Source organism: Urocitellus parryii, chromosome 2 (assembly GCF_045843805.1).
Source record: "Urocitellus parryii isolate mUroPar1 chromosome 2, mUroPar1.hap1, whole genome shotgun sequence".
Lineage (NCBI taxonomy): Eukaryota > Metazoa > Chordata > Mammalia > Rodentia > Sciuridae > Urocitellus > Urocitellus parryii.
The window spans coordinates 122,792,967-122,801,949 of record NC_135532.1 but is presented as its reverse complement, the minus strand read 5'-3'; positions in this window follow the sequence as shown (position 1 = coordinate 122,801,949).

Genomic DNA, 8,983 nt, shown 5'->3' with positions numbered 1-8,983 from the left:
TTCCAATAACTCTTGGGTTTGGCCTTTTGATGTTATTCAAATTTTCTTGTATAGTCTGACCATTTTTTTTCTTTATTGCATACTGAGTATTCAAGTTCGTATACCCTGTCTTCATGGTCTAATGCTCTGTCTACAAGGCCTGAAGTATTATTCCCTATGCAATCTATTCCACTGGTGTTATTTTCAACTAAATTTTTAATTTTAATTTGATTCTTTGTGTCTTTAATTTCTAGGAGTTCTGATTGTTTTATTTTCAATATATGTATTTCTTTATTAAATGAGATTTCACCTCCTATATTTGTTTTCTTAACTCATTGCTTAGATTTTCTTTAAGTTTATTGAACATTTTAATAACCAGTTTATTATATTCTTCATCTGTAATTTTATCCCCTCCATATCTGCAGGTTACTTTGTTGGGGGATTATAAATTTTGGTTAGAGATTTGTTTGCCTGTTTTCTCATGTTTTCAGAGATCTTGAACTTGTTCATCATTTGCATCATTCTTCTTTTATACATGTGTCCTTCATGTGTAGGTAACTTTTGTGTGAGTGTGTGTGTGTGTGTGTGGTTACATTTCTTCTCTCTCTCTCTCTCTCTCTCTCTCTCTCTCTCTCTCTCTGTTTGATATAGGAATAGATGTCCAGCAGTGGGACCTGTGTCCTACTCTAGTTATTCCTACCTACTTGGGGCATAGTTATTAGTTTGGGGAGTTTCTCTCCCCTACTTTGTGTGTTGAAGTGTTTTTGAGACTTGAGTGAGGGTTGCTTGTGTGTGGAGTGAGGTTTTCTGGGACTTGGTTGAGTTGTGTTTATTGTTAATCTGCAGGATCACTACTCCTGTGAATTTGAAGTGCCCCAATCACTTTCCAGTCCCTCTTAGAGAAAGGGGGAACAATGATAAGCTATAATGTTAATATGCAGCCTTAAATTATGCAGCCTTAAAATAAATGTTCAGTGTCTCTATTGACATTTATAACAGCAATTACTATCTGTAGAGGAAAGGTGGGGGGATCAACGTTTAACACTGGCACCAGTAATAAATAACCATGAATAGACTGACATAAGCCAACAGGTGTCTACTATGTTGTTCACTGTATTAATAATTATAGTAACATGGATGAAGTCAGAATTACATAAATTATATAATTCCATTGAATAGCGAAACTACAATTCCTTAAGTGAAGAGAAAATATGGTAGTAAGGCAAGAAAAAATTTGAAATACTTAAAAAGTGAACAGAGGAGAAGCAGGAGATAGGTAGCAAATGATAGCTATTATTATGGAAGTGACAAAGAAATAGAGGAAGAAGGAACAGAAAATCTTGGTTTTTAAGGAAGAGAGTGAGGAAGGGGAAATAAAATGAAGGAAAAAAAGATAAAAGCAAACAAGTAAAAGATTAAAACAAAAAAAACCCACATAAAATTTTCCCTCACCAAGGTCAAACCAAGTCTAAATGATAAATGAATGAAGAGAGCAATTAAAACAAAAGGAAAATTATACAAATTTTTTTTCAAAATATCAATGCAGTGAGAACTCACACACATGAATGCACATACCCACACACCCATACATACACACACAATCATGCAAAATACAAAAAGGTAAATTAATAATAATAACAATAATAATACCAACTATTACTAATAATAATGTAAAAATAAGAAAAATAGAATAAAAAGTAGAAAAAATAATAAAAATATAAAATTAAAAATTTAAAAAAAGGAAAAGGGTGAAGAGATACCTATTTACCTTTTAGGAAAATCTCTTAGGAAAAAAATTCTCCTTTTTTTACATTTAAAATCATGTTTATTGAATATCTCATTTTTCATTTGGGAGATGCCACAGCAGCCTGACGTACAGTCAGGCTTCTTATTTTGGAAGAAAAACAATTGGGGCCCATCTCTGGGGTCAGAGAAACTGTTATCAGACACTGATACAGGCCCTGAGACACACCAGCCTAGGCCTGTTGCTTTCTTCTAGACATTAAGTTAGAGTGGACAAAAATTTGTAATGAGAAAAATAGGGCTTGTTTCCATTAAGGTGATTGAAATTGTTGGCAAGGAGGATGGATGTTTATTGCTTATGCTAATATGCCGTTCTTTAAAATTTATTTTGAAGAGTTCTGTAACACTTGGGTCAAGGGCTGTGGGTGTTGAGTCCTGTGTCCTTGTGTTCCTCACCCAGCTGCCAGACATTGTGGCTAGAAGCCAAAGCTGATTATGGTAGCTCTGTTTCCCATCTCCTTGTATGGGATGGGAGAGACTGAGGAGTGTTCATAACTTGTGTTTTCCCACTGCAGAGTTGGTGAAAAGTTCTAAATTAGAAGTTCCAGTAGCTAGAGTTTGATCTTGACTGACCCTTGGAACTCTCTCTATGGGTATTTGAGATTTGGTTCACATTTCCCTATTGCTGGAGAGATGCTGATCTCTACTAAGTAGATGTCTGAGTTTCAGGGCCTCCCATAATTTGCACTTTCAGGGTTAGGAGTCTAAACCTTGACAGATTTCACATATTCCATCTCTATAGTTGTAAATTACCCAGAATCAGACCTGAAGTAGAGATGGACCTGTCTGATGCAATTACTGATATCTTCCCAGGTCCTTATATGGGATGCCAGCAACAAAGAGAGTTTCCTCTTCTCCACATCCACAGCCTGCATGACCCTAGGCTCAGTCCTTTCTGTATGTATTTCAATCCTATTGTTCCATATATACTCTAGGCCCCATAATAGGTGACTGCTGGGTTAGGGTGGCAGCTTCTTTTGTGAATTCCCATTCTCCAACCTCTCCTTACGACAACAAAGACACTCAAAAATGATTTTCCTTGCCGCAGCACTGATTCTGATTTGTACTCTCTGCCCTCAGCCAGTTGATTTGAATTACTTCTTATTCAACAATTTCCCCCACCATCTCTGGGTTAGTCAGGATCAGTATCTTTCTATTCCAAAGGTTCTCCAAAAACTTGTTTTTTTTCTGATGGCTTTCCTGTGCTTCCCCTCCACTTTGCAGTGGTCTGTTAGGTCTCTATTATATTATTTCTTATAGTAAGTTCAACATTTCCAACTTTCTGTGTCTATGATTATGTTGCTGTCCAATGTTGAATTTCAGTGAATTCCTTTAGTCACCCACCTTTATAAAGAGCAGCCTTCTTCCTGTTTTTAAATTCTTGAGCCAAGGAACTGCTGGGAAGCCTATCCTTCTTCCAGTCTGCCATCTTCACTCCCCAGAGTTTGGATTTTAATCTAAATTCACTATGTCTTCATTCCTTTCAGTAAACCATATTTAAACAGACTTGTTTTCTGGGTGATTAATGGTATGCATCATAATAAAAACAAGATTCAAGGGCTTAAGTAAGTTTATTGCCTTTGTAGGTCTAATACTGGTCAGAGGCAGAACAGGTGGCCAATGGTAGGAGACAACCAAGATGGAGAAGGTGCATAAACTTTTGATGAAAATTAAAAGTTTCATTAAGCTTAGTCACACAAATACATTCAAATGTAATTCACTGGTCTAGACAAGTCACATGGCCCTAGCCTGAGAACAAGGGTAGCTGGGGAGTAAAAGCAAGGGAATGAGCAAGTCTTGCTTAAAATAAATAACTGGATTCTTAGATGTCCCCTTTTTTTATTTTGTTAATTTTTATTTATTTTGTTTATTTTTTATTTATGTCCCTTGTTTTACTTTGGGAAACAAATTTTCAAAATTTTAATGGCAAACCTATTGTAATGGTCAACTATAATTTGATCTGTTCAATAGTATTCTCTTTTCCTGAAAATTTCTGATAAATCAGAGTAAGAAAAAAGTCAGTCTCTGTCCAATGGTAGCTTTTAAATGTGAGCTTCTGAAGCTTTGAGCCACCATTGGGATTGAGCCACTCTTCGGTATAAAGGAAATGAGGGGACAAATAAAGATTTAAAACAACAATCAAAAAAAAAAAAAACAAGACTAAGCATTGACTAAGGCCCTATTTCCAGGCATTCCTGGAGCTCAGGCTAATTAATATTCAGTATGGCCTTACCAAATGTTTATGGTTAAACTCTAATTTGATTAAGCCTGCCTCTACACTGGTAGGTCAGTATCTGTACCACTCAAGTTGTTAATTATGTGTAATATTAACCTTGCCTGGGGCCCACTTTCAGTCTTCCTTCTGTTTATTTCATTGAATTCTTTGATTGACCCCTTTTTCCTTTTTGTATGACTTGGATTTCTCTTATTTCTGATGAAAAACTATCTGATCAACTCATTAATTCATTTAATAAATGTTTGTTGAGCTCACAATAAAATAGACAATATTATACATGATAGGAACAGATTATTGCACAAAATTGAATAATTGCTGCCATAGAATTTATAGAAAAACAAGACTGTTTAGTGAAAAGAGTCAAGAATCAACTAATTTATACTATGGGAAGTGATGGTAGTTTATTCCTCAGTATCTGAGATCCAGCAGAAAGAATTCACTTTTGAAAATGGAATAAAGTGCCCATTTTGTAACTCTCATTACACAGTGAACCTTAGAAAACATGCAGAAAATTGAGTTTTAAATAGGTTTGGTTAGAAAGAATTAGAAATACATATTGCTTGAAAGAGACAAAGAGGCAATATCACATTATTTGATTTATAATGTGAATATATATCCACAATATATATGATAAAAACAAAGCAAAATTTCCATAGTTTTCTAGAACACTGTGAGTACAATTTGTATTACTTCTAATAAGTAACATTTTTGCAGTTATTTTTGCAAGCATCACGTTAAACTTCCAAGGGGGAGGGTCAAAAATGGTATCTGTCATGGGCCCCTTCCTTCCAAGTAATTTTATTTTAATTAAGAGCATTGAAATGTTCCTAAATAGTCTGATTGTGGTGTTCTGGATTGAAGAAGCTTAAGAAAAATGATGTGTTTTCTCAATTATAAACTTTTCTTCTGTCCTTAAATATGTATTTAATAGCTACCTTGTATGTGTGTAAATATAAAGAAAGCCCCTGGAGATGTGGAGATGCAAAAACTTGAAAGTGAGCAGTTGAAGGATATGTCAGTTCAATTAAAGATAAAATAATGTTTTGCCACATGTAAAATGCACTTAAATATAATGTTTCAAAATGTTAATACTTTTATTCATATCTTTCTTAAAAAAAATCACAGTTTCTTTTATTTTTTGAAGATATAAACCTTCAGAGGTTTTAAAAATAAAAGTATTTCTAGGGCATCAAAGTGTTTTATGCAAAATACATATTTAAATTATACAAGCCTTAATGAATAAGAAACACATGAATTCAATCTTTCCTAAATTACATGTTATACTTCAAAAATTATGGTGATGGTTCTAAATAAATATTTCTAAAAATAAAGTACCAATACTCAATGAATCCTAAGTTTATGGTTCATCTCTAGGATTAATGACAGGCCAGAAATTTTACCTCTTTTTCACTTAAACATAAAGGTTGAGTTTATAAGTTTTTATTTTTGTGCCAAAGGATTCACATTTTGAGAATTTCTTTTCACTGTGCCAGAGAATCTTTTCTTAAACTGTCATTATATACCACTCATCACTATCCACGTCAAATGTAATAGTGCCAGCTGCTCCTACCACGGATAAAAATTCTCCAGCTTCAGAGTCTCAATGCTGACCATCCTATAATTTCTTTACTGCTTGTTAGGCTGTCAATTTGATTAATAATGAGAATTTCCAACTGTACTCAAGTAACTAGACTCCTTTAGATTCTGAATAGAAACTGGTATTGCAGCTCTGTAAATTTATCAGGGATTTTTCCCCATCCCTGCCAGGTCTCTCTCCTACATCCCTTAGACAGCACCCTTATCTCTTGGTCAAAGATAGCTCTAGTACTCTAGAAGCCATATCATTATCACAGGTCTCAGATGACTTACATCTTTCCTAAGCAGTTTTTCAAAAGTCCCACACAATACTTCCACTTACCACTCATTAGCCAAAACTTTGCCACATGGCTGAAACTTGCTTGCAATGAAAAAGGGAATGTGTGTGGGGTATGTCTCTTTGATAATATACCCAACTAAAAATGAAAGTTATTACTAAAGAAAAAAAAACAATGGAAATTGGGTGCACTTAAAATTTCTGATAGACATTTGTATAAAACTCTACACTTAAAAATGCATTACCTTTATTAATAGAATTTAATAGCTGGCACCATTTAATTGAGTCAGAAAAAGTTGGGCAATGAGGACCTAGTCAGAAACCAGTTTATTCATTTGTTATAAAATAATGCTTGTGTCCCCAAAAATCCATGCTTAAATTCTAACCTCAGTGAAATGGTATTAGAAAATGAATTATTTGGGAGGTGATTAGGGCATGAATGGGATTATACCCTTGGGAAAGAGACTTCAGAGAACTCTCTGCATTCCCTCAGGTGAGAAGACAACTAGAGCAACTATTCTGCAATTTGGAAGCAAGACCTTATAGGAACCCAACAATTTAGGCACTATGATCTCAGACTTCCAGTCTTCATAACTGGAAGAAATAAATTTCTGTTGTTTGTAAGCCATCTGGTCTATGGTACTTTGATACAGCAGCCCACATACATACATACATACTCACATACATACATATATAGAGAAAGCCAGTTCAACATGAAATGGGGCCAAGGGTGGAGGGTCAGGGGGGAGGAATAGAAGCAAAGTGAGGTAATAGGGATTGAATCCAGATGTGTTCTACCACTGAGCTACAACCCTGGCCCTTTTATTTACTTATCTTCTTTTATTTGGAGACAAGATCTGGCTAAATTGCTAGGGCCTGGCTAAGTTGCTGGAATGTGGGTTTAGGCAGTTAGAAAGGCCATCTTTTCCTTTCTGGAAATTTCACCACTTATTGTTTCACTGCTTTTCCATAGGGGCCAGGTACCACGGCAAACCCAACAGAAGGAGTACCCTTTCATTCCCTACCATTCCAAAGTGGTCACTACCTCTACAGAAATTCTCTCTCTCTCTCTCTCACTCTCTCTCTCTCTCTCTCTCTCTCTCTCTCTCTCTCTCTCACACACACACACACACACACACACACACACACATACACACACACAGTGTAAGAGCTAGAGATTCAGAGCTTCTATCTCCATTGTTGTTTTGAGGTCCTCTTTATCTTTATTATTGATTGTTTAATCTCATAGCAAGCTTGCAGGGTTTGAATTATCAGACTCACTTTGAAAAACTATCTTGCCCAAATTGGAGCAGCTGGTAATTAGCCAAGGCAGGATTAAATGCCATATATGTTCCAATCCCTTTATTTTTCCAGTTTATTGCATTTTCTTCACTGGACAGCATGCCACTTCTGCTTCTAACTAAATTCCAATCAAGAAGAAGAAGGGGGGGGGGAATTAAGTAACTTAAAGCAGCAAATTAGGCCCAGAAAAGTGGTAAAGACAAGATAGCCTAGGAACCCAGAGGAAGAATAAATGTCAAAAGGAAAATTGTTTCAATGTCTAACAATTACCAAAAAGATGAGTCATAATTACTTTTCTAAATAAGATTCCAACTCTTTGTCATGGCTCTTGGTGTTCTTTGAGTAGTTCTCCAGCAAGTACAGTACAGAATGAACAGATTACTCAATGCTTTTCAGGCTACTTGACACTGATTTTTCTTGATTTGCAAGAAAAATAATACAAGTTCAATCAACCAGAGAGAGAAAAACAAGTTGGAGATAGTCATCCTCAATGATATTTTGTATGTTGCTGGTCAAGTACATTGATTCCAATATGACCTGAGTTGTATCCTAATAAAGAATTCTGGAACTTGTGGTAGCATGCTTCACAGAAGATAGTTATTGTTTTTTAAAATGCAGCTAATTAAGAATTTTATTTTCTCAGGAGACAGTATCTTCCAAAGTGAAGGATTGTGGACATGGGATGGGATTAATTTATTCCCTCATTCAATAAACACTAAGTGCTTTTTATATGGAGCACTATGCTAGGATTTGGGCATTCAGATGTAAATAAGATCTTCTTAAAAGAAAAATATAAAATAGAAGGGGCAAGAAAGGAAGGAAGGAAGGAAGGAAAAAGGAGAATGAGGGGGAGGATGAGAAGAAAAAGAGGAATAAAAACATTACATTTGGAAGAAATATGAATGAATGTTTAATTCTATCCAGACTTGAAATTATGATGCTGAAAAAATTAGTTAAATTATTCAATTATTTATTCAACAAATTATTAAAAATTGGGCCAGGAAGTACTATTTTGAAAAAGTTCAGCAAAATTTCTGCCTTAGTGGGCAATTCTTATGGTCTAGACGAATTCTAAAGGATCAAGAGTGATTTTATGGGTAGTGTGATTTCTGTCCTGACTTTGCTGTGTTATCTTAAGTAGGTCACATAATTGTGTGGGCTTCAGTTTCTTGATATGTAAAATGAAGTAGTCTCCCTACCTTTTCTAACTTGCTAGGTTGCTGAAAATATCAAAGGGAATAGTGTTTCTAAAATTACTCTCTTTTGGGGGCTTGTAAATCATTTTATAAATTCAAACAGAATTTCTTTTTACTTGGTCATCCTTTACCTAGTGGAATTCATTAATTGAACAAGAAAATTATATGCTAGCAAGGATGACTTTAGCATTATAAACTTACCATCAATACTAAGAAACAGAGGGAACAAACAAGACAGGCAAACCTTTCCAAATTTTGGCTGATGTGCAATCTGCCCTGAAAGCTTTTGCTCTAGCATCATAACAAAAAATTGCCAACATGACATCCATTTAATCTGCACCTTGCCTAGGTATGACTACATGATGGTCCTCTTCAACCTTCCTGAAAATAAGCCCCATTCAGCTCAGCCTGAAAGGCAGTAGTTCTGCCAAAACCCATGGAAAGGATGATTGAATGGCACATTTTTATGATAAGACATACAAACTTCCTAAAAGATTTACTACCTACTACACTGAAAATATGGTCTTCAGATAAAACACAATTTCTTGCAGAAAACAATGATATTTTTGAGATAGAAGTAAAACTACCACTGTG